Here is a 27697-nt window from a genome sequence, read left to right as displayed (position 1 = left end):
AAAACCATCCCAATGAAAAGGAAATGCAAGAAAGCAAAACGGCTGTCTAAGGAAGCTTTACAAATAGCTGAAGAAAGAAGGGAAGCGAAAGGCAAGGGAGAAAGAGAAAGATACAGCCAATTGAATGCAAAATTCCAGAGAATAGCTAGAAGAGATAAGAATGCCTTCTTAAATGACCAGTGCAAAGAAATAGAAGAAAACAATAGAATAGGGAGGATCAGAGATCTCTTCAAGAAAATTGGAGATATGAAGGGAACGTTTCATGCAAAGATGGGCATGATAAAGGACCAAAATGGCAGGGACCTAACAAAGGCAGAAGAGATTAAGAAGAGATGGCAAGATTACACAGTGGAACTATACAAGAAAGAGCTTAACATCCCTAACCACAATGGGGAGGTTGCTGACCTCGAGCCAGACATCCTGGAATGTGAAGTCAAATGGGCCTTAGGAAGTCTGTGCAACAACAAAGCTAGTGGAGGTGACAGTATTCCAGCTGAGCTATTCAAAATCTTAAAAGATGATGCAGTAAAAGTGCTACACTCAATATGCTAGCAAATTTGGAAAACTCAAGAGCGGCCACAGGATTGGAAAAGGTCAGTTTACATTCCCATCCCAAAGAAGGGCAATGCCAAAGAATGTTCAAACTACCACACCATTGCACTCATTTCACATGCTAGCAAAGTGACGCTCAAAATCCTACAAGCTAGGCTCCAGCAGTATGTGGACCAAGAACTACCAGAAGCACAGGCAGGATTTCGAAGAGGCGGAGGAACTAAAGATCAAATTGCCAACATATGCTGGATCATGGAGAAAGCTAGGGAGTTCTAGAAAATACATCTACTTCTGCTTCACTGACTATGCTAAAGCCTTTGATTGTGTCAATCACAACAAATTGTGGCAAGTTCTTAAAGAGATGGGAGTACCTGACCATCTTATTTGTCTCTTGAGAAACCTATGTGTGGGTCAAGAAGCAACAGTCAGAACTGGGCACGGACCACTGATTGGTTCAAAATTGAGAAAGGAGTTTGGCAAGGCTGTATACTGTCGCCCTGCCTATTTAACTTATATGCAGAGCACATCATGAGAAAGGCGGGGCTAATCACCAGTTGGAATTAAGATTGCCAGGAGAAATAACAACCTCAGATATGCAGATGATACCACTCTCATGACAGAAAGTGAAGAGGAACTAAAGAGCCTCTTGATGTGGGTGAAGGAGGAGAGCGCAAAAGGTGGCTTGAAACTCAACATTAAGAAAACTAAGATCATGGCATCCGGTCCTCTCACTTCCTGGCAAATAGATGGGGAAGAAATGGAAGTAGTGACAGCTTTTATCTTCCTGTGCTCCAAGATCACCGCAGATGGGGACTGCAGCCAAGAAATTAAAAGACGCTTGCTCCTGGGGAGGAAAGCTATGGCAAATCTAGACAGCATACTAAAAAGCAGAGACATCACCCTGCCAACGAAAGTGCATATAGTCAAGTCTATGGTGTTCCCAGTTGCAATGTATGGCTGGACCATAAGGAAGGCTGCGCGCCCAAGGATTGAGGCCTTTGAATTGTGGTGCTGGCGGAGACTCCGAGTCCCTTGGACTGCAAGGCGATCAAACAGGTCAGTCCTAGTGGAGATCAACCCTGACTGCTCTTTAGAAGTCCAGATCCTGAAGATGAAACTCAAATACTTTGGCCACCTAATGAGAAGGAAGGACTCCCTGCAGAAGAGCCTAATGCTGGGAACAATAGATGGCAAAAGAAGAAGGGGACGGCAGAGAATGAGGTGGCTAGATGGAGTCACTGACACAGTTGGTGTGAACTTGGGTGGACTCTGGGGGATGGTGGAGGACAGGAAGGGCTGGAGGAATGTTGTCCATGGGGTTGCGATGGGTCGGACACAACTTCGCGACTAACAACAACTGAAAGCCATTCCTAATGAAGGTGGCTCCCAACATCCTCAAAAGACAATCACTTCTGTTGCCATCTGCAAGGTGCAGATTTCACCACCTTCCAGGAGCTTTGTTAAGGCCTCTTCTCTTATTGTGTGCCAGTGTGATGTCGTGGTTAAGAGCATGGGACTGGGACTTAGTTGATCTGGGTTCTAGTCCCTGCTCAGCCATGGAGCCACCTGGGTGACTTTGGGCCAGTCACAGACTCTCATCCCAACCTACCTCACAGGGTTGTTGTTGTGGGGATAAGATGGAGGAGGAGAATGATGTAAGCTGCCTTGAGCCCTTTGTAGGAAAAAGGCAGGATATAAATAATAAAATAAATAAATAAATTGTCACAGAACATAACTTTCCTTGAAGAAGCACTTGGATAAGGGCTTCAACTGAATTTCTGAAGATACAGCCAGGTTGTTATCGGGAGATAACCACTGCCTGACTAATGTTAAGAATCCAAATATGTGAGAATTCATTAATTACATTTTTTGGAATACTCATTTAGACATAAAATTGTTTTCAGCAATTAGTACTTTGGGAACCAACCATACAAAGACTTGTAGTAAGAAAAGTGGCTTTGTGATAATCTCTTCCTTAAAACTGTTTCAGAGCAAGGTTGTTACTCAGGTTTTGAATTTCCTTCAGTGGTGACAGAAGTCCATAATTAATTATTTTTACAAAACCTGAAAAAAATCTGAAATATTTTTCAAAATTATGGTGTAACAGAATTGCAAGGACTGGGTTTCTACATATAAGAAGATGCTCAGATATTATTCTGTTCCTATACATTCTCTGGTCTTCCTTAATACAGATGGTCCATTGAGTGAAATATCTCACTTGCTTTCAAATAAAATGTAGTATTTGGTAGAATGATAGTTGTAAAATGAACCTTTTATAGCTGATTTTATTTCTATAGAAACAATCTTAATCTTATTTTTTTCAAAAGTAATCCTTTATGGATATTTGTATTTAGACAATAACATTGGCCGTTACCTAATATCCCTGCATTCCTGGCTTGGTGTAGGTTTCTTTGTGGTGTGCTCGAGAAAGAAAATCTATCCTACTACATTTTATTGTGTCCTTTGAATTTTAGCATTTTTATGGGATTATATTTTAAAATCTGCCCCAGAAAAGATACATTAGCTGTTGTCAAATACTGATTTATTTGTTGACCAATTTTTCACTACAGAAATTCATGCATAAATAAAAGAAAAAGAAAAATGGACTTTGAGCAATTTAGTTCAATATTCTGACCTGATCTGTTGCTGATTTTCATTATTTATTGGTTTAATTGCTCACATATTTATTCCTAATTTGGTCTATACTTGTATTACTTAATACATTGTTTTATTCTGTTTTCAAATATATAAAATTTATACATTTTATATTGTCGTATGTATATTAGCATTTACTCTCAGGGTATGCAAATACAATTTGTAGCATATTATGGGCTAGATCCAGATTTTGGCATACCTGAAATAAGTGGGAATTGAATTAATTAAGGCTTTTCTAAGTCTCACTGATTTCAATTTGTTTCAACTTTTCAGAAAGGACTTTACCCATAATCCATAAAAGTTTGCCTGTGTGCATGTTTGTAGAGAAGGTGAAACTTGGATCCTAAGCTAAGTTGTGTCATGGGTGTTGAAAGGGGGACAGTCCTTCCCTCCTACCCGTTACTTCTTCCCGCAGGTTCTGAAGTGTCACTGAACAAATCGGTGGGCTACTGATGTGGCGCATGGTGGGAGCCACTCTGGAAGTAGAAGAAACCACCAAAAAGTCTTGGATTCAAAGATGAGTTAACTTTCAAGCACCCCAGAGTTCAATACTCTGTATTCTCAGAAAGTGATAGAATTGCACTCTTAAAGAAGTTCACAGAAGGAACCCACACCCATGTCCTGTCACTCAAGAGCTGGATCCTTCCATTAATGTCTGTGGGGATCTGAGCCACACAGCATTTCAGTATCATGTTAAACTAAGAATTGTACTGCCACAAAAGAATATAAATCTGGCTTGTTTAGCAACTTTATGAAGACATTTGGGTGGAGTGCATCACTGAAGTCCAATAACAGCATATATATTAGCAAACCTCAATTGCTTAATATTTCCTCTACCCTCTTCTCCTCCCTTGCTAATACATATATGTCTGTGAAAATGGAATGCTTTAGGAAAAATGTCCAACCGTCTACTCACAATGAAGCATAAAAACTTCCACCAGCAATGTATCAGATCATGCCTTGGAAAGGGATACAACTGAATGTATAAAATGCATTTATTTATTATGTTTCTAGAACATCTATTAGCTGAAGCTCTCTGGGCATGGATATGGAACTTACCCCTTTTCATATGAAGGAAATGATGTAGCACATGTGCTGGGAGATATTGCAGCATATGTTCGTGAGGAGCCCTGCTGAATCTCTTGTCCAGCAACCGGCATCCTGCAGGGGCCAAGCAGATGCCTCCGGGAAAGCCCACAAGATGAGGGCAGAGGCAACACAGTTTTTCCTGTGTTTTGTCAGCAGCATCTGGTATTACTCTGAAGTTCTACTGAGGTATCCTGCTCAACAACCATGGATGGACCCATTGGCCATACATTTGTCACACCCTTTAAAAAAACCATGCAGGGCTCTGTTAATATGACCCATGAATGTGCAGAAGGGGAAGGAGGCTGGGATCACGCCTGCCAGTCCTGCCCTGATTTCCATGGCATCATCAGACCTTCTCTGCAGAGCCTATGCATCACTCTTCGCCAGCCCTCCCCAACCCAGCACTGCCCTGATGTTTTGGACAACTCCCAGCACCCCTGGCCACGGGCGATGGTGGCAGGGTAAGAGTTGTAGCTTGGAGGGTGCCAGGTTGGGGGAGGCTGATCTTCACCAACAGGGTTCCCTTCAGATATTATACAACCAAATCCTCACTAGTCTTAGCCAGAATGGACAACAGCCAGGAATTGTAAGAATTACAGTGCAAAACATCTGGAAAGTGTGGTGTTGCGAACAGCATACTCAGCTTGTATGTTGCAGTCTTTCTGGGAGCTCCTCACTCTGCGTTTGCAGTCTACCAGCATGTTTTGCTGAGGGACCAGAACACATGTAGAAATTGTGCACAAGTAGGCTTTCTATCAGGGGCCTACAACTCCCATCAGTGCTTGCCAGCATAGACAATTGTGAGAGATGGTTGGGCTTGTAGACCAAAACAACTGAAGCTTTTGAAATCTGCTCTGTATGGAAGATCAGAAAAAATTGTGAAGGTTTCCACCCTTAAAAGGTGGCTTCACATAAGTAAATGGGAAGGCATGGTTCAAACCTCATTCCCTCTGTTTAGTGTTCATCTGAATAGGGTTTAAAGTAATGGACATCACCTCAGCATGTGGCAGCTAATTTCACTGACACAAGTGGATTCAGAAGAGGAACATCATGGAGACAAGTCTTTCAGAAGTTCAGAAGTTTAGTGGAATCTTCATGTACTCATAGGCCCAGCTCTGCAAGCAACACTGAATAATAGAGCCTCTGTCCAGTATCCATCTTTTATACTCCACTTAGAATTGTTGCTGGTGAATGAGATGCTCATGACAGAGTCTGGGCCATAGGATCCACAGTATGATTTTCCATTCCCATCATTTAGTTTTAATGTCATGTCTCACCTCTGTTCATAATGGAAGACTTTTATGTGCCCACTACCTATGTGACTGGACTCCAGTGCATGGGTTTGGTAGCATAGACCACCTTCATAAGATCATAAGAAAAGCCATGCTGGATCAGACCAAGGGCGCATCTGGTCCAGCACTCCACGCCCATGATGGCAAACCAGCCGCCCACAGGTTCCCCCAAGCAGGGTGGGTGCAAGACTTCTGCCTGCAGGTCCTCAGCAGCTGGTGCATGCAGGCAGGCCACCTCTGGTGAAGGGGGAAGCACAGGGCCAGCAAGGCTAGGAGCCACTGACGCCCTCCTCCCTCATGAACCTCTCCAGTCCTCTCTTAAAGCCATCCAGACTGGGGGCCATCACCACTTCCCATGGCAGCAAATTCCATAGTTTAGCTATATCCCTGTATTCCCCATGTTTAAGAACATGATAATATCATGGCAGTTTAATGAGGATTAATGTATTTGGGGTTATAAATATGATCTGACATTATGATTTTAGATGACATTCTTGTCCCTGCCATGCAAGCAAAATATACACTGAATGGTTAAAATAAGCCCCCCACTTCTGTCTTAGAGCTGGGTTCTCAGCTGGTAGGTACACAGTTTCAGGGCTTTATTCATATCAAAATGCCATATGAATTGTAAACCAACTGAGGCTCCCTGACCTTTAAAAATGCTGCATTGTGGATTCTGCAGCATCATAATTCTGAGAGGAATACCTCCAACTAGATAATAGCTTGGTATTGCTTATGGGCTGTCATAAAAATTCTAAAGCTTTCATGAGAAGACTGTTTAATTTCAATCACTATTATATTTAATACTTTAATAGAGTCTTTTACAATTCAAGGTTTTTTTAAGTACCTTGCTAGAATTTAACTCCCAAAGAAAAATGACATTCTAGGGAGCAAAAACTAATGCTGGTAATAAGCAGAAACTGTCAATTGGCGGATGGAATTTTTCATGACATTTTGGAAGTTTTTCATTGAAGGCCATTTGTCTGAAGTGCTGGATTTGCTAAGGAGTAGGGTAGTGTTATGAAATAATTGGAGAGTCATTTGGACAGGTTTGGTTCCCTTTTGCATTCAACACTGATCAGGATAGGAGCAGCCCTTCTTTGATCTCCTTTGCATGTAGCATTACCCCTCTCCTTCTCCAGCATAACTGTGAGCAGATCAGAAATGTGTGCTTCCATTCTCAGCTAGCTAAATCCATTCTGACTGTGTTTTAGGGATTGTCAGGTGTCATTCATTCTGGCTGCTCCTCAACAGCAGTGGATTGTTTAAAAATGGATATATGACAACCTCACTGCTGTTTGCAAATGAGCTTTGGCACAAATCTCCCCTGCCCCAATTTAAAAACAAACAGACAAACAATCCTGAGATTCCACAAATCTGAGAAATCTGCATGGCTCAAAAAAAAAAAACCACACACACACACACACACACACACACACATCTCATCCACTACAGAATCTGCAGGTCAGATTCAGAGAAATCTAAACTTATTTGAATCCATTCTGGATATCTCTGACATCCATATTTTCAATTAACTGTTCTAGTTTAGATTTGTATAGTTCCTGTCTGATCCAGGAAGCTATAGCTTATCTAAACAAGCCAGGAGTCTCAGTCTAGGTTTGAAGTTGGCTTCTTCAGACAACTCATAGTTAAAATAAACAACAATTTGTCCTGATTTGGGTATAATAGTATACTATGGTTACACAGAAACACAAGCAATAGCTTCCAGACTTTTTCTTACAGTGATGCCGAAGGAAGGAGGGGGGAGTTCACAGCCCATTCCTTCTGAAAACACCAGGATTGTTGTGCAAGCGGAAATAGGTTTCATTCATTAGTCATGGAAACTTGAAAGTCCACAGGAGCTGGTGAGACAGTGCTTCTCAAAAGTATTCAGACACACCCCTTGACTTTTCCGCATACTGCTTTGGGATGGCGGTTCACCTTCTAATAGGACACTGACCATACCACCACAGCCAATCGTAACACTGGAGTGGTTGAAAAACTAGAGTCTGAATATCTTGGAATGGCCCAGTCAAAGGCCAGACCTTAACCCAACTTACCCAAGAAAACTTGTCACTTGAATTGCTAACTGAGGTGCTTCTACTAAGTATTGACTTGGGGGTGTGTATGTGTGAAGACTTCTGCAACCAAGAAGTGCCAATTTGTTTTGGTTTACTTAATTTGGAGCCGCAATAAAAATATTTTGTACCTTTACAGTGCTCAGTATCTGGTGCAACTCGTAGCAGTGCCAATTCATTCCATTTCATTTCTAGGCTATAACACAACCAAATGTGGAAAAGTCAAAGGGTGTGTGTGGGTTTGTGATATTTCCACATACTTATCATAAAAATAAGCATATTTTGCTAGAGAATTAAAAGCATGATTCATAATCTTGCATATGTATATCTTGTCACAAAGTGTTCCAAAAGATATTGAATGCACCCTGGAACATGTATGGAAATTCCTTTCACATCCACTCAGTGGACCCTGCAGGCCACCAAAAAAATTAAAAAAAAAAAAACTTGGGAGGGTTGGAGAACCTGCAGAGATGGCTTGGGATTTGGAACACGGCTGCACTGGGAAGGAGGAATCAGTGAAAACTGAAGTCCAATTTTGTGACACTGGCCGTCATTAGGAGGTTCCATAGAGAGAACAGATAGTTCCTTTTAAATCTTTGAATAAGCTTATACATTATTTTTAGCAACAGAAGCATTGTGTAGCCATTTATCAGCTGGATATTTTCTATCACCTTTCCCTAAATGATAAATGTGAACACGATGCCAGCAAATATGTAGAAAAACTCTGGCATGGATAGCATTACCTTTGCACCATATATTAGGATAGAGGATAATTAATGTAGCAACCCTATTGCTGTAGGTGCACTGGCTGGCCCTAAGACCAGGCTAAGGACTTCCTCTTCTTAATCGACGGCAGGAGTAGAATGGATCTCCAGCATCTGTCTAGTGGAAGGTTGTTTGTTTCCTTGGAAAACAAAATGAAGTTTCTGAAATTAAAATGACGATAATGACCAGAATTTGCTGGAAAAAAAATTATTCCCCAGATGTTGCTCTTATTTTTGTCAGCAAAGTTTTGCCATCTATTTTGCCCTGTGTGCCATCTCGGCTGCAAAATATGGCGTTATGAAAATCTCTGATGGTATTATGTTCCTGCAATTGAATTTCACATTTATTACTTTTGAAAGTGATCCTTAATTGTCTCAGAAGGAATGCAAAGCATCCATACTTCTCTTTCTTTCAGAGACTGGGCCAGCTTCCTGGACGGTGTAAACTAATATTTCACCTTTATCCCTACGCTCAGATTGCGGTCCATTCAGCAAGGACAAATGAACATCCAAAAGGTCTTATATTGCTTCATATTCACCACCCGTATTTCTAAACTAGGTATCCAGAAGGTAGAGATGTGCAGTGCCCTAACAAGGCCCAGGAGAAAGCAGAAGGGGATTTGGCCTATGGATGGCCCTAGGGCAGGGGTCCTCAAACTTTTCAATAGGGGGCCAGTTGAAAGGCGGCGGCGACCGGTGCAGGCCAGTGAGGCGGGGGTGCCTGGGCCTGCGGGCCAGTGAGGCGGGGGTGCCTGGGCCTGCGGGCCAGTGAGGCGGGGGTGCCTGGGCCTGCAGGCCAGTGAGGCGGGGGTGCCTGGGTGCGCGGGCCAGTGAGACGGAATTGGGCATGTGCGAGGCAATGTCGGGTGTGTGCGGCGGTGGCTCGCTCACTTGGAGATCTCCCAGCAAGTCCAAAACCATCTCCGAGTGAGCAAGCCACCACCTCCCCTCCTGCGTGGTGAGGCGGCGAGTGCGCGCAGGCAGCGGCACAGGCTGGATAAATGAGCATGGTGGGCCGGATCCATCCCGCGGGCCATAGTTTGAGGACCCATGCCCTAAGGTACGTAATAAGCTTTTTACAAGTGGAACTGTTGTTCCTCAAAACTACTGAAACTCAACGGTTGACCCACGGGTTGTATCCCTGGAACTGTGGCACAGAGGGAGATGCAAGTTTTTAGCTGAAAGGGCTCACCTTTGAGCTGCAATGAATCGAACATTTGCCCAGACATGGGAGACCAGGAACTCCTGGTGGGACTTGGAATGTTGTTCCTGTGTGCGCTTCCCGACACATGTGGTAGCCTGAGTCTCTGAGGGCCCATGGGCAAGGCACCCTTCAAGGGCCCCTCTGCCTAGAGAACCTCATCTGCTTTCTTATCATGTTTCCTCACTGTTGCTACCACTTCCTTGCTTGACGGGCAGAGCCCAAGTGAGCCAATAGGCCTTGACATCGCCTGTTCCTCCTCCTCCTCACTGCTACCATTGCCTGGGCAGGGTGGATGCCCAGATTGCAATGGGAAGAAGCAGCGAGTCCAGGGCTCTTGTCTGGGGACCCCTGCTGTGGGTGGTCATGGCACGTGCCCAACCGTGTCTGCCCTTGCCATCACCCCAGGCCATAAAAGCTGCAGCATGGAACAGCCATGAAATATCCTCTGGTTCTGAAGTGTTTCTCCCCACCCAGAAGCTGCTAGGAAGAAAGACTGCTTGCCTGGGAGGAGACTTTCTTGGTAGCTACTGGCATTTTGGCTCTGGCACACTCCTGGCTCATTCTCTCAGCTCAGGCTTCTCACTGTGCTCGCCTCTGGCAGCTGCTTACAGCACAATAGTGGCTGGCCTCCTTAAAAGCTTCCTGACAGAATAGCACCTGCAGCGCGAAGCATGTCATCCATGCCCCTTTTTTCCTCCAGTAAAGTGTTTGCCAAGAGAGGGTGGGGGGAATGCTATGCCACTTCTGGCACACAAACCAGATTTTTCTTGCTCTTCTTGGCAGCAGCTCTGTCCTCCTTTGGAAACGGCAGTTTTCCCTGAGGCAAATTGCCCTGTCCCAGCAGCTTTGCATCCAGTGGCAACAGCTGGAGTGGCCACACATGCATGCCCACACACAGAAGAGAAAAGGGGATGTAGAATTGCCTAACACTAATGCAGATGCACGTTGAGAAATAGCTGCTATTATTTCAATGGGAAATGAAACATCTCGTCATAGTGGGGAAGCCTGACTGCCACCCCTCTGGAGGAACCCTTCTCACAGGAAGAGCTACAGCTCCCAGAACTTCTCAGCCATTGTCACCAGACCAGGGGAGATGGGCCCTTGGAGGTCTGTGCCTCCAGAGGGAGGCAATGGAACAGCCTCCTGATCTCCAGGAGCATCATCATCATGGCATATGGTAGCCCAGTCTGGCTTTGGTGAGGAGGCATGCCTTCTTGCACAGAAGGGCTTCTCTGGAGGAAGTTACTCCTCATGAGCTGCCCCGGGCCAGAAAGCTCTAATGCCCCACAGCTGAGCCCTGGATGGGCAATTCCAGCTTTCAGTGTCAATCTAACCAGGGCTAGAAACACTACTGCTGTTTTAGCTCCAGTGCCTTCCGCCTTGTCTCCTGGACTTCCCCTGTGGTGGATGTGCTGTGCTCCTGATTCTTGGCTTTGGCTTGACTTTGCTTCTCAGCTGTGCAGTGTGTCTAAATATACTTCGACCTCTGCCTGCTATCTGGAGCAGTGTTACCTTAGCTTGATCCTCCCTGGACTGAAACCTTCATGTGTGAACAATTGCCTGCTTCCTTCCTTCCCTTTTGGATAGCCGCCTCACCCCCCCTCAGAGTCTGCTTCAGCCAATTGGGTGATCTGTTTCCCAAGCACTCTTGATGGCCAACTTTGAGGCCTTTTATGGTTCTTTGGCTTGAACAGCCCTTCAAATAGAGCTGGGGTTGGGTGAAGGTAGACTGCAGTAGATCTCCAGGGGTTTCTGTCTCCCTATACTTCAAAATGAGCAAAATAAGAAAATAATAAAATAAAATAAAATATGGCAGAGCAATAAAATAAGCCAGAGCTGGCCTTGTGCACATGGCTTATTTCTTGACCTCAGTGCTGTTCATCTGTAATTGGTTGCCTTGCTCTTTGTTCTGCTCTGGGGTCTTCTCCATGTGAGGCATCTGTAAAGCATTTGTGAATACAAATGGAGTTTGTGGGTGCTTTTCATGGACATCCTCCTCCTGTAGGATCTCTCCTGTGGCTTGCAACCATTCCCACAGCTTCTTTTAGATTGAGAAAAGCATGCTTTTATCTGGAAGTTGTGCTACAGGAAATGTGTGCATTTTTGCAGTTCTGTGGTGCCACCTTGTAAGTTGTGCAATGGAACAGATAGAAAGGCAGAGAAAGCAAACCACTGTGGGAAAAACACTTGCAAAGATGCCAGTCTTAAGCCTACAAAAGGACCTGAATGTGGAAGCCTTGGCAAACTAGTGCATTAAGCACCTCATGTAGAGAAGCCCTTAGGATGTTGTGCTGAACCAACAGTCCGATAATCCACAGTGTGTGGCTGATAGGCATACTGGAGATAATGGATTCTGTCCTACAAACCACCATTTCAAGTCTGGCTCCAGCTTGGAGGATCTCAGCATTCTTGTTAAAAAAAAAAAAAAAAAAGGTTCTGCAAACCTGACGTCTGCCCATCCCCAAAGCAGGACTGTCCTCCTCCTCTGACAGTCCTGGATGTCTTTAAAGGGAGGGCTGCCCTCTGTTTAATGTAAGACTCAAGGCTCCCTTAGGTATGGCATAGGAAGCTTGGAGGAATCACTTACTCTTAACTGAGCAATTTGGTGAAGAAGACAGCCGGAAAGCCCTAATTAAAGAGCTAGAGAGGCCAGTTTGTTTTAATGACTGTTAAAAATTCCAGGGAAGGGGTGGGGGAAAGAAACCCATGAGAGGGCCAAATCTACAGGTCCTTGCTTCACTTTTGGTAAACAGTTTTTGCATTTAATTTCTATCAGCATGTAGGATTCATATTCCACTTTCAAATCCAAATCCCCGGACAAATGGCTGCTTTTGAGAAATAGGCTGCCCCCTTCTTTTCCCCACTAAGAGTAATCATTCCCTCCCAAATACAGATGGTTGGGTTTATTTCACAGCATTTCACGGGCAGATTACTTCTCTTTGGACTTCTGGGGGGCCAGTGAGAGGCAAGCGCATTTCACTGTGTTCCTAGTGATGGTGGGGGATGCAGTGGCACAAAGAAACAATCTTTCATCATCATTACGTTCATGGTCAGTGGAGGCCACAAAGATTTATGGAATTCTGAAAACCTGAGGTGTTCTGTCCTATTTCCGGGGCTCAGGCACAATATCTGCTGGTGCTGTGATTTTTACAGTTGGATAATCACAATGAAGAGCAGGATGACTATTGATAGAGGCTTTCTGGGAAATCTTTAATATATAGCTTTTGTAGTGATTATAAAATATGATGTTAGGGGCTAGTGCTAACCAAAGCTGCCCTGCGTCTGGTTTCTTTTTCTGACTCATATAGCATAATCTCTTTTCTAAAGCCATACTTTCTCCTTTGCCATGAAGATTCGACTTATTTAATGCTTCAGCCAAGGTTAAAGGGAGGCTAGTTAAAACCGCTGTGAAAGAGTATGCGGAAACAGACTGCTGCAGTGTCTCTCTGCTTGTCCACTAGGAAGTGTCAGGGTTTTAAGATGATTGTAAGCATCTAAACTTCTTTCAAGCAGAATTACTCACTCTTTTGCTATCAATGATCATCAACTCTATCTCTGACCAACAGTTAATAACATTTTTAAAGATATTTTCCCCCCTGCACGAAATGACTAGAAATGTTATCAAACAGGGACCAAATTAGGGCTTGAATTGTAGGGTGGAAAAAAGTGTTCTAAGGAAAGGCCCCTTCACCTTCTTCCACTCCTTTAAGCTGAATTACATCCGCCTCGCCTGGCTTGCTGGGTGTGCTGCGAGGCACCCTGTCTGCAGAAGCCTGGGCAGTGCTGTGCTAACAGCCCACATACCTCCTGTGTCCCCTGGCTGGGCTCCTGCTGTCCAGGATCCAGGCCCCCCTCTTCTGTAAAAAGCTGCCTCTGGCCCAGGACACCGATGCTTCCAGCATGTTGCCTGGGGCACCTCTCTTGGTGCTCACCAGGCTCGCTTTGTGCTGGACCCTCCTAATCTGAAACTCATCTCTTAAGAGCTTTCATTAGTATTTTCTTAATAATGGCACTGTTGAGTTGCAAAGCTGTGGAAAGCTGTTGCCAGCACCAGCCTTATTTTAGTTCAGAATAACAGCGTTGTGCTTTGGAGCTCAGGCCCAAACTCTGATGTGCACTTAGGTTCAAGTCCTCTCCTGATGATGAAGTCAGATCTCACCCACATTTTAAGAAAAAAAAGTGTGCAAAAGTGTGTTAAAAACAAGCACTTTCTCAGAGGTTTTTTGTTGCAAATATTTAGAATTTTCTTTCTTTGTGTAATTTTATCCTGCTTATGCTTAGAATAGCTCACAATGGTTGAAAATACAGTTAAATAAAATTACAAAAGAAATTGCAGAAGAAAATTCAGGCTTTGGATCAGGCTGTTTGAAAGAGTGACTTCTCCCCCCTGAGCTTGTCCAGCTTTTACAGTCTTTGTTAAGGGAGAGCCTTTTCACAATACAGTCATCCTCAGAGGTATATTTGAGGGTGGGGCAGTTATTTATTGGCTCCCCACCATATTAAATATCACGTGCTGGGATACAATCAATCAAAGCAACTTGACATAATTTGATTGTCATATATCATCTACTTTTTGCAAAAGTTATTTTGCACAGGCCTAACATTCCAAGAAAGGACATCCTTGAATATCTTTTCCAACAGATAATTGAAGTTAAAAGTATACAACTAAAATATAAAACTTGTTTATTCACATTAGTCTGATACTTGGATGAGAATAATATTGCTGTCATTGCTTGATATTAGGTATTTGTTCAGCAAACTTAAATTCATCATCAACATTAATCTCAGATGCATGATACTTACCCCAACAAAGAGGTTGTGAGGGAAGGCCCATCTAACTTTCTGAGAGACATTATCTATGTCTTTTTTCTTGATTATAGTTCATCATGTGAGTTCTGTTGCTGATATTTTAGGAATGACCAATGATTTCCACCCAATGATTTACTGAGGGAACTTCTGTTCCAAAACTTGGAAACCAGTGCACTTGTGTAACATCAGTGTAACATCTTTCATCCTGCTCTTTAAAGTTATCCAAAATCACTGATATTTTTCAATTATCTCAGGCATGCCCACCATATGAACAGCTCCATATCTCGCATCGCCAACATACTACAAGTGTACTGGGATACAGCCATTTGATTTCTCTGAGGCAGTCCCATCAAGTAAACACGATAAAGTTTTTTTCCTGTGAATTTACTTTCAGTCATGCCTCCTTTCTCCAGGCCATGGAGGCCCATGCCCATGCCTTCTCCATTACTTCCATATTCATATCCAAAGTGCTGTTCCCTTTTTTGCATAGCTGGGTAATGGTGACAAAGCCCCAGTTCTCTGAAATGAGTGCTGACCTATCAATACAAGTACATAAAACTTCTGTGCCCAGCACCAGTCAGTCCATTTTGGCCTTAAAGAAGGTGGGTGAAATATCACCCCTGGGTGCTAATTTCCAACTAAGTACAGAAGGCTGTTCAGATCAGTGTGTGGAAATGGTACACTAATCTTTCTTTTTGCAGACAAATACTGAAATGAGCTTCTCAGGTACTACAAAAATCCATTCCATCTAATTTTCTTTGCCAGCCACAGGAGACAATTCTCCAGAAAATAGCTGCATCATGTGCCCTTGAAGTGGCAATTAAGTTCTGCCAACCTGCTTTCCATGCCAGGTTCTTTTTCTTCTTAATTAAGTTTTTATATCTGCTCTTTGAAATCAACCATACAGATGGGAAGGTTAGCAAATCCAGTTACCTATGTAACCTGTAATTACCTATTACAGATATCCATGCATTCTTGGTCAAACCAAGATTTGGACATAGAAAGAAGGGTGTGTTATCTCAGAGCAGTGTTATAAGTCAAGTAATTTGGAAAAGATAAAAACATTCCTTGCAACAAGTCTAAAACTTGTTATCTAAGGCAGTCTTCTGAATATAACAACAAAGGCAAATGACACTCTAACTTGGCAGAACATCTTAAATGTGAGGCTCTAATTCATGTTTTGAGAAGAAGAAAGGTTTATGATCTGCATGGACATTGTAATTCTTAGAATTTAAGAGTGTAATTGAGGGAGGTGGTCATTTTCAGTGCATAAGCTCACCCCACCTTTCTAACAAATTATAGGAAACTATAAAATAGTCAATTGATGCTCCAGAATCTGATCAAAAGGTGAATTCACCTAATCTATCCCCTTCTATGGTGCCATTCAAGAGCCCTAGATCTTCTCTTTTCTCCTAGGAGGCTTCTTGCTATTCTGTGTGAATTTCACTCTGGGGTTATAATCTAACAATTTGAAGAATTTCCTATTATCTGTTTTTACAGCAAACATGGGGTTTTTTTTAGTCCTCTGCATTTAAAAAAAATATTTTTACTCTGCTTCTTAACATTGGCCCACCTTTTGTAATCTCTTGTTCTGCACTCCCACCCCCTGCCCAGCATATTTAGGCTACAAATAGTTACCAGGCTCCAATCTTAGCCAGGTGGTTTTGCAAATTCCTTCCAAAACATCAGCAATACATATTTAACCATGTTAAGTTTGGTCTTTAAAACCCATGATAAGAAACAATGGTTCGTTCTATGGTTTGTCTGTACCACCATGGCTTCTTCTGTTGTTTGAACCCAGAATCTTGGTTTCCATGGTCCTTGTATGCAACTACTAGAGAGTCCTCTGGAAAGAGTGACAAATGCAGGAACCACTACAGCCGTCCAGACTCTATGCATGGACCAATGTGGCAGCATAAGCAGGGAGTAATTCAATTTAGGATTTGATTTCAGGTGCAGTGGCTGATGGGGTACATGCCAACAGTGGGACAACTGAGCAAGGAAGATAGAAGCCACGATAATTAAAAACTTGATTGTCTGTAAGGGAGATCATGGTAAAAAACTGTGAACCACGGTAGTCATGGAGGATTGCTTGTTCTGCTGTGTGAACACAGCCCAAGGTTTTTATAGCCCCTTCTGGTTAATTCCAGCCTCTTGAAAGCAGCTGGCAGGGCTCTCTGGAGCCTCCGATGGAGGAGGAAGCGGGGGAGGTAGACCTTTCTGACAGGGACGGAGCAGGAGGAATTGGTATGCCTCACTGGCCCATGTGCTCTGCTGCCTCAGGCAGGCTTCACCCTGCTTCATGGGAGGGCTAGCCTTTGGCTCAAAACCACATGTAATCCTATGATATGGCACTGGTAGTTTCCGTTATGAACTACTAGTAGCCTGTTCAAGATGTGTACATGACTCAAAAATGGATTCATACCTAGCAGGAAGGTTTCAAAAAAGGCTATAGAATCTTCAGTCTTTCTGAAAGTGACAGAAATGCAATAATAATCTGACCCAGTTTTTAAAAGTTGTGAATATTGGCAGCAAGAACATCAAAGCAATTACAGTTATATGTTATAAAAGAGTAAAACAAAATAAAGCAAACAAAATAATAACTGCAGCAACCGCACCCTGATTGAATTCTGACATTTTACCTGTGGGAGAGGCAGGCTAGATGACAGCAGGTTATTTCCAGTTCTTATGTATCGTTGTGACAATTCTTAAATGATGTATGTGGATTGTATTCAAACAGCTGTTTAGCTTAGCCCATCATGGGTAGAAAATGTCAGAAAGAATAAATGGCATTCATCCAAATCTATAAAGGTAATAAAATCGTGAAAGAGATAGCAAGAAAAACAGCTCTATCATGCTGCACAGTGTGGTTTGTCTTTGCAAGTGAACAGTCATGCTTCATAACTCTAGGACTTGAATGCTGATAGTGTGGCCTTGTGGATAGGATAGCAACTGATTTTTGCACCTCCAGCAGCTGAGGACAGATTCCTCCCAAATCGTCAATATACTGCTTGTTGCTGTTATTTTCTATCCTGCTTTCTAGCAGAAGAATTACCAGAATGGATAATGATGATAACAATGATCAAAACTTCAATATAAAACAATAATCAGGAAGAAGTTGATAAGGGTCATCAGGAAAGAAGGGGTTTGTTGTCATTGCAGTGGGGAAAGAGATCAAGCTAGCACCCTCTCTTCAAACGGCTGGCAGGAAACCCATGCCTGGCTCATGCAGAGACGTGCTCTGCAGGGCATACCTGGAAAGGCATCCCGCAGTGTTGGCACTACAACTGAGAAGACCCTGTTCCTTACCCTCATTCCTCAGTTTACAGGAAGCCTGAAGTCTAGAGATGGCAGCCTGGCTTACCTTGCAAGAAGGTTTGGGAGGAAAGGCTGCGGAATCCGTCCCTCAAGCATTTGCAGACTTCCTCTCCTGCTCAGCCTGATCTTAGGAAGTGAGCAGCGCTGAGAGGAAGGCCAAAAGCATTTGCAGAATAAAGATTGGACAACCAGCCACCTTCTTCTGGATCATGTGCAGCAGCACAGGCAAAGGCACGGAGGAGGAGTGCTGCTTGTGCACTGCATGGGGCTCAGCTCTTGGCGAGTGCTGCCCAGGCATGGGCACACTTTCCAGGAACTTGAACATGGGCTCAGTGCAAAGCAAGCAGAGGTAACAGCAGGGATTTTCCTTCATCTGCTCCCTTCCCAATTGGAAGGGCACTTTCCATGGCTATGTCCAGTGACAGCAGGGGTCCCAGCATCCTGCTTGCCCTGCTGCTCACCATCCCAATTAGGAGGGCAGGTGGAGCACCAAGGGCAGTATCCATTGCTGCTATTCCTTTGCTTTTGCCACTGATGTCGAGTAAGGGACCACTAGTGCAATGGCAACAGGGTATCTGTGGAGTGGCTGGTTTTCCAGGCAAGCCTGTCACCGTAGCCTGTATGGCTGACCCACACTAGAGGAGGAGGAGCAGTGCTTACCGTTGCTCATAGTGGTCGGTGCTGTGTCGGTGGTGCAAGTGGAGCAGCAGCCATGGATAATGCCCCCAGTTCATGGCCCACCTTGCGTCTTTCCCAGTGTGGGCAGGCCTAGGACTAGGACGAGGTCTCTGGCTGAGGGCTGGGTGGAGGAGTGCTTCTTCACCTGGCACCTCAGCTGGGTGGCCTCTCTATGCGTGGGCTTTCTGCAGCCAGAGGAAATCCTTCACACATAACAAAGGCAGGGGCTAGAAGATGTCAAGAGATCCACCCATGGAGGTGTTGGTGCAAAGTCATCTAGGCCTCCTATTTTAAGCACAATCAGGTAGTAGCGTTTTGTGAGGATAGCTGGTTGGTTTGCATCTTTTTAACCATGCAGATTATGCATTATATTATTCTCCTCCACAGTGCAGAATATTCCTGTTTATTTCCTATTTTGTATCATGGAAGCCACATTTCTGGGCAGAGAAAATCTAAAGGTGGTACAGTAGTCCCCCAAAATTCATGGGGGTTGCGTTCCTAGAGCACCTGCGAATTGTGAAAAACTGCGAATTTGGTGCTGGCAATAGGTCCTGGCCGCCAAGACGGTGTAGGCAGGGGCGCAGGCTGGGCTGGGCGCGCATGGCGAGGCAGGGGCAGGGGCTACAGGCAGGAATTACAGTATACCCCCGTGAAGTCACGGTTCAGCGTTCGCAGCCCCAGTCTTTCACAGAATTTTCCGTGCAGTGGCTTGCTCGCAAAGAGATCGTTTTCTCCAAGCGAGTCCAAACCGATCTCCTCGTGAGCAAGGCTTGTGAGCTGGGGGTATACTGTAATTCCTGCCTGTAGTCCCTTCCCTCCAATTAGAGCACTTCCTTTCTGTGTCCTGGACTGGGCGTGGACACAAGCGAATCTAAGCCACCAGTGCATAGATGTGCATTTTTTAAAGTGGGTAGTATGCACAATGGTCATGCCAGCAGCTTGCTTTACCTTCTTACCCTGTGATGCCACATACAGATCTCCTTCACTCCCCACCAAAATAATTGTTTGGAATTATCCAATAAGCAACTGCTGAAATTAACTCTCATTGCTGAGAGTGTAACTGCTGTGCTTAAATTTCCTGTTAGACACCAAAATCCATGAGGTTGAGCAGAGGGAAGCCCTCATGCTTAGTGCCATCTCAGAGAGAGCAAACATATGATCTGGCTCATGGAGCCAGATGGAAAGCCCATCCCCTGCTAGCACTCTGGGAGGAGGGCGCACGAGAAGGAATGGCAGGGATATAATCAGCTGCCCTGAGGTGGCCAGTGTCTCCCAATTTTACATGATGCATGGTTTTTGCTGGTCATGTCTTGCAAATGAACTCTTTACTTAATAGCAGGCTGTACATGATATGACAGTTATTCAACGTTCCATCGGACAATAGCCCATTTGAAGGGTGAGTCACTGATTCCATGTAGCGGCAAGTTACTGTGGCAGCTCCCAGAAATTAAGCGGTGCAGCTGAGAGCAGAAGCAAAACCTCAAGTGCATCCCTACAATAAGTTCCCAGGGCATAGCTCAGCCCCTCCCCCTCATCGCCACGCATGGTCAGGTGAGCACATCCTGTTTCTTTGTGGATGATGGTGTTTGGACCATGGGGGCATAATTTGGCTACTTGGGAAATCACAAGACTCCTGTACCACAGAGGCGATATCATTTATTGAATGTGGTGATGAAATATGAATGCAAGTTATTAATATACAAGCAAAAGGAAGCCTATGCTCCCCTTCCCCATGGCCTGTCAGCTTCCTGAACAGGCCAGAGAATACTTCCCAGGCCTGCAAGGGCAAGCAGTACCTCAGTTCTCCTCTCACAAGTCAAGAACAAAAGACAGCACTTCTTGCCATATATTTTATACTGTTCATCTCTTGCACCATTGAAGAACCTGCTGGGAGTGCACTCTTCTTGGGAACAAAACTGTTTCCATCAGGGAAACAGCTTCATTCTCACTGCACTGCTGTGCCTCACCTGCAGAAGGACTGGGCAGGCAACTTCAAAGCCATTATATCTGGTGCTCTTCTTAACAAGCTGAGGGCTCTCAGGCCTTGGCATGCTTTCAGGAAACTGTGTGGGCTTTTGGACACTGGGAAAGCTCACTACACTCTCTGTTTAATGCCAATGGCCTCCTTGCCATTCTTCTGGTAAAGCCTGAGCAGTACAGACAGTGTGCCTTGAAAAAAAGGAGCAAAAAGCAACACAAATTTTCCCTGGTGTGAAGAAGCATAGGGAAATTGAAAAGAAAATGTGGGACAATACTGGCAGCATGGTGATGTTGTGTATTTAATGCAAGGGGAAAAAACCTGCACGGACATGAGCAAAACTGATTAAAAGCCTTGCGTGATTGAGCTCTTAGTATAGCAACATCACCGTGTCTCACATTTTCATCACTTTTTTCCTCTAATGCCTTACTCTTCAATGTATTTGCGAGCATTAATTAATATAGCTAGCCTACACCATATTAATTAAGTGCTCCTTTTCCAAATTACTGCTGTACACAGTAGATAAAAAGGTGTGTGATATCTCTGCATAAACACTTTCTGCTCTTTCACCAATAAAAAATCTAGATTTTCCTCTGGCTACCATTAGAACATAATTAAGCTTTAGAAAAGCAACAATGGTACTGTTTTATGTGATATTTGCTGGTGTGTTCTGTATCTAGAGCTTTTTTTAGTCCCCTGTAGCCATTACTAACATGGTTATATAGACTTTTTCAATGCCTTATTTCTCAGACTTTAGAAATTCTGCTAATACAAATAAAAATAACTAGAGAATAAAAACTTTATGTTTGTTTCTTTGTTTATTTTTCCTCTCTGACATCCCCAAGGATATTCCACCTCAACCCTAACTCAGCATCAAATTTATAAGGTTTTTTTTTAATAGACCTTTGCCATGGTACAGTCTGCCTAATGTTTATAATGAACAGCCATTATTTATAAACAGCTCTCATACTATTCTCCCACTTAGAAGGTCTTGGTCATTTGTGTTTCACATGCTCATCTCAGACTTGTGAATCTGGCTCATCTTGGATGACATTTGGCTGAGGGCACTAGAAATGTGGTTTCAGGTGAAAACAAAACAGCTGATAAGGTAACCAGGGCTCTAATTCAGGACAGGTCAGGTTATTAGTACCTGAATATATGGCTGGAAGTATTTGATATAAGCCAAGAAATCGGCCCATATCAGAATGCTGAATAACTCCTTACAAGCGAGCCCCAATTCAGTCAGGATTTTTCTCATACTTCAGAGGAGACATCTCCATTCTGACAGAGCAACACTAGAGGAAGGTAGGTTCACAGTGGTGACTTCTCTTGTATTGATTGGAACCAGGAGAAATACCGCCTTGTGACAGAAGTGAAAGGAACCCAAGGGCTCAAAGGAGCACTTAAATTACCATAGACAATGGCTGGCCTTCCATTAGGAAAGTCCACCTGCTATTTCAGGAGCCTGGCTTCATCTTAAGAAAGATGCCGACAAACTGGAAAAGGCTGAGGGGATGGCAACAAAGATGAACGGGGGACTGGAAGCAAAGCCCTTGAGATGAGATGGAAAGAACTGGGCAGCCTTGAGAAGAAAAGACTGAGGGGAGACATGATCGCACTCTTCAGGTACTTGGAAGGCTGTCACACTGAGGAGGGCCAGGATCTCTGTTTGATCATCAAAGAGTGCAGGACACAGAATAATGGGCTTAAGTTACAGGAAGCCAGATTCTGGTTGGACATCAGGAAAAACTTCATGACTGTTGGAGCAGTACAGCAATGGAACCAATCACCTGGGGAGGTTGTGGACTCTCCCATGCTGGAGGTATTCAAGATGCATCTGGACAGCCATCGGATGCCATCTGTCAGGGGTGCTTTAATTGGTAGCCTGCGCTGAGCAGGGGGTAGGGCTCATCTACTGTTCTATGATTCTATTATCTATTGCACTGAATCAGCATTACTTCTTAAAGCAAGTTCACAGAATGGCAACACAAGGAAGATGAAGCCTCCAAGCCTTAACAGCCCCAATTTTGCTTTGAGTCTGGATGTAACACTTGCTTTCTGTACCAACACAAGTATGCACAACCTCCTCAAAATGTAAACAACATGGGGATGCACCCTAAATCTAGATTTACAGTATAGAGACAGCTCCATATCCAGTGCAGGCACTCCACGGGCACCAACCATAATGCACTAGCAGGAATGACTGGTAGTGCAAGAGGAAGCTAAAGCTTCACTGCACCCCCTGGAAACTCATTTAAACTGGCCCTTCTGGGACAGGACAGGACAAAGCAGCACAGCTCTTTCTGTGGGGTCTGCTCATTTGCCCCACCTGGAAGTGCTAGTTTGGGCTGAATCCGGGCTGTATTGCTCTTCATTGCCTTCCCAGACATTCCCGCCTGTTCAAGGCCAGTGCTGGACACTGCCCACGCATTCCACTCAGTGCTCTCCACATGGAAAATGCAAATTAGCAGGACCACTGGAATACAACAGAATGGCTTTTGCGGCAAAGGAGATAATACTCACAACACCCAAACCATCTTTTTTTAAACTGTATGTCACAAAATAACATATATTTGAAACTTTTGAAGCAAATACTCATGACATTTGCAAGCCGTGGGGGTAAAGCTAGGGAAAAAGTAACTCCTTAAAAGAGGAATCCTGCCGTAACATTTGCTAGCACAGGAAACTCCCTTCCTGCTTAACATCATTTGCCACAGATCATGAATGCAGACAGGAATGTGGTGAAGCCCTGCTCCTTTATAAAAACCCCAACCTTTGTTAAGTCAGGAGGCCAATTAGCTCAGGGCCCAGTCAGTCTAAATGACTGACCAGCGCAGTCAGTGGGAGAGGCCTCCTAATATCCCACCACCACATTCCACAGGGGGTGGAACAAGGAAAAGCTGTCTCTGCCTGTGAATGCTCTGGAGGTCCATGTCCTGGAAGATCAGTTGTCCCATGGGGTGCGTGCAATTGCTTGGTTCCCAGTTCGTCACAAAGCCGGCCCTGCTCTTAGACAGAGAGAAGCAAGCGCCTGGGAATGGCTGCTGGAGGGCAGCAACACCCCTCTCTGCGGCTCCCCCAACGGGATGACAGAGTGGAGTGGCCCAAGCAGCCTACTGCCCCCATGACTTCTGGAGGACGCGGTTCCCTCTCTAGTGCAAAATTCAACCTCCAGTCCAGTTTGCTTCTGCACATGGAACAATGGTGGCAAAGCATCTTGTCTTTTACCCCAAGCAGCAAAAGGCCATGTGCTAGTTCTGGGTTGGCTTAATTTATGCTCTTACTGCTTTTTAAGGGCTGTATCAGCCTGATGACCCATGGAGGGTTACGAACACCAAGGGCAGAGGCAGGGAATCACTACTGGATCTGTTCAGAGGACCCAATCCTGAGGAGTGAGCATGCATGAGCAAGCTTGAATGCTGCCTGCTGACCCCGCCCTGGCCTCATGGCATGAGTGGACCTGGCTGGAGCCGGGGGTCAGACTAGATGGCCCAGGAGACCCCTTCTGGCTCACTCTGTTTCTATGTTTCTCTGTCTGCATCACAGCATGCACAGCCACTGATTCCACCCACAATATTACGGGTGAATGCTTGGAGCTTGGAAGGGATTTCTGGGTGTGACCCTGCCCCCAGAAGTGTTCTGTCGCAGAACAGATGTTGCGCACCAGGATCGTCTGTGCCTTGACACCAGGTGCTTCTCGTACTTTATTTGGTGCTTCAGTGCTGGTCTTCTATCATAGCCTGATCTTGCTTGTCCCTGTCACTGTTCATTTTGTTCATATTTGCTTTCTTTTACACTGGGCCTATTTCATTATATTTCTACAGCTAATGAGGCCAATGAATGTCTCTGATTTCCTGGAGACTTTGACATTTGCTTCCACATAGTTGTCAGGTCGACTGCAATACAGAAAGAATGTGACATATTCAAATATTGTTGAAATAGCAGACTCAGCAAATTACTGACGGGCAAACTCAGGTCCGTTTCAAATAATTATTCTCTCTGGAATTTTGTGATTGGTAAATGTTAAAAAAAATCACCCAACTCCCATTATTGCATACCAAACATCAGCTGCCTACCCTCAGAATAAGAATGGAATTTGACTACCTCAAGGTATTCTAGGTTGCTCATTGCACAGAAATCCTTGGCTATAATGTTCCAAGGTGAAATTGGATCTTTCATGCATCATTTGTGATTGCGTTTGCTAGATGATTGGGATGATGTGTGAAGACATGTGAAGTCTTTGATTTTATTAGCCATATTTATCTAGTATAGGATAATTTAGAGCTCTTATGGGCAGATTGCAAGTGAAAATATAGGAATGCATCCAATTAACATATTATTTATTTTATTTATTCATTTATTAAATTTGTCTGCCTTCCAATTACTAACGTCTCTGGACGGCTAACAGCATAAATAAATTGACAACCCACTCTGGCTGCAATTAATAAAATACAATAATAAAATTTGATATTAAAATTTATTAAAATACTGATTAAATAAAAAGGTCTTAACCTGGTGCTGAAAAATATTAAATGAAGGTGCCAGGCAGACCTCTCTGGGAAGCACATTCCATAGACGGGGCGCCACTGCAGAGAAGGCCCTCCTCCGGGTACTCTGTCTCCTAACATCTTTCACAGAGGGTTCCTGGAGGAGGGCTTCTGTTGCTGATCTCAGGGGGGCGGGAGGGCAAATAGGGAAAATGGCATTCCTTTAGGTATCCTGGTTCTAAACCATTTAGGGCTTTATAGGTAATAACCAGCACCTTGAATTGAGCCTGGACTTTGATGGGAAGCCAATGGAGCTGATAGAGGACTGGGGTTATATGAGAATAATGCCCAGTCCCTGACAGCATCCTGCTAGCTCTATTTCGAGTCATCTGAAGTATCCAGACTGTCTTCAAGGGCAGCCCCACATAAAGAGCGTTACAGAAATCCAACCGGGAAGTAACCAATGTGTGTGTTACTGTTGCCAGGCAATCTTCCTCCAGGTAGGGATGCAGCTGATGGATTAGCCGAAGCTGAAGGAAAGGGCTCCTTGCCACTGCTGTCACTTGAACTTCCAAGGACAGCTCCAGGTCGAGCAGCACTCCCAAGCTGTGGCCCCTGTCCTTTAGAGGGAGTGCAACCCCATCCAGGGCAAGGCCCAAGTCACCTGCCCAGGAGCTCGGATCGCCAACCAACAGAACCTCCGTCTTATCTGGATTGAGTTTCAGTTTATTGGCCCTCATCCAGCCCATTACCTCGGCCAGGCACCAGTTCAGTACAGCCACTGCCTCACCTGGGTTAGTTGAAAAAGAGAGGTAGAGCTGGGTGTCATCAGCATAGTGATGACTTCGCAGCCCAAACCTCCTGATGACCTCTCCCAGTGGTTTCATGTAGATATTAAATAGCAAGGTAGATATTATGTGGTTTCATGTAGATATTAAATAGCATTTCCTGTGGTACTTCATGGAAAAGTTGCCATGGCGCAGAGCCAAAGTCCCCCAGCACCACCTTCTGGAATCAGCCGTCAAGGTAGGAGCAGAACCACTGCCAAGCAGTGCCTCCTACTCCCAATCCCGCCAGCCTGTCCAGGAGGATACCATGGTCGATAGATATCAAAAGCCGCTGAGAGGTCCAGAAGAACCAACAGGGACGCACTTGCCCCGTCTCTCTCCCTGCACAGGTCATCATACAGGTCAACCAAGGCAGATTCAGTACTGTACCCGGGTCTGAAGCCAGACTGAAATGGGTCCAGATAGACAGTCTCATCCAAGAGTGCTTGGAGTTGTCCTGCTCCCACCCGTTCCAACACCTTGCCCAAAAACGGGATGTTGGCCACCGGTCTATAATTGGCGGCCATCTCTGGATCCAGAGACAGCTTCTTTAGGACAGGCCTGATTACCGCCTCCTTTAAAGGAGTGGGCACCCAGCCGTCCCTCAGAGAGTCGTTAATAACCTCCAGGATCCAGGAGCCAATCCCATGTTTGGCTTTGGTCAGCAGCCACGAAGGGCAAGGGTTGAGTAAGCAGGTGGTAGGATGTACTTGTCCAAGCACCTTGTTCACATTATCGGGCTGCATTAACTGAAATTCATCCATTAATACCTGACCGGACGGAGTCATTGGTGTCCCCAAAGGGATCTGAATCAATTGTGGAGTCCAGCTCGTGACGATTCTGAGCAATTTTTTCCCTTGAAGTGCTGGGCAAAGTCGTCACAGCGGGCCATCAATGGTGGTATGGGATCTTTCTTAGGTCCGGGGTATATCAGCCCATGTACCTCTCAAAAAAGCTCTGCTGGACAGCACTGTGAGGAGGCAATGGAAGTGGAGAAGAATTTCTTCTTCGCTGCCCTCACTGCCACAGCATAGGCTCAATAGTGAGCGCGTAAGTGTATTCAGTCAGACTCATCCTGTGATTTCCTCCACCTGTGCTCTAGTCATCTCCCAACCCGCTTCATCACCCATAATTCAGATGTATACCATGGAGATGGATGGGCTCTGCTTGGCAGGAGAGGATGCTTAGGGACGATTGTGTCAATAGCTCTGGCCATTTCCCCATTCCACAGTTCAACCAGAGCATCAACAGGAATGCCAACTTTATCAACCAGAAAATTCCCCAGAGCCCTCAGGAATCCATCCAGATCCATCCAGCTTTGAGGGCGGACCATCACAATAGGGTCCGCGCCCTTACAGAGGGAAAAGCCAGCTCCGAGCTGAAACCTCACGAGGAAGTGATCTGACCATGACAGGGGAGTCAGACGCAAATTCCTCACCCTCAAATCACCCTGTCCCATCAAGAAAACCAGGTCCAGTGTGTGATCACGTTCATGGGTTGGGCCTATGACATGTTGAGACAGCCCCATGGCCATCATGGAGACCATGAAGTCCTGAGCTGCTCTGGTCAGAACAGTCTTGGCATGGAGATTCAAGTCCCCCAGGACCAACATCCTGGGGGTCTTCAACACCAGGCCCGAGACGATCTCCGTCAGCTCAGGTAGGGAGTCTGATGGGCAGAAGGTTGCACGGTACACCAGCCGAATCCCCAATCTGTCTCAGTCGCCCAACGCCAGGTATAAGCACTCTAGACCTGGTCTCTAGAGAACAAGAAGCCCCGTGAGGGAAATAGAAACTTGGTAAATTAAAGCGATCCCCCCTCCCCTCCCCTCTGGACATGACTGGTGCTGAACTAGATACCTGGGCGGGCACAGCTGAGAGAGGGCTACATCCCCACCGTCTCCCACCCAGGTCTCTGTTATGCAAGCCAGGTTGGCCCCCTCATCCACAATTAAGTCGTGGATGAG

This window comes from Varanus komodoensis, unplaced genomic scaffold (genome assembly GCF_004798865.1).
Source record: "Varanus komodoensis strain SLA01 unplaced genomic scaffold, ASM479886v1 scaffold23, whole genome shotgun sequence".
Taxonomy (NCBI): Eukaryota; Metazoa; Chordata; class Lepidosauria; order Squamata; family Varanidae; genus Varanus; species Varanus komodoensis.
The sequence above is the reverse complement of the archived record's forward strand: the minus strand, read 5'-3'. Positions refer to the sequence as shown.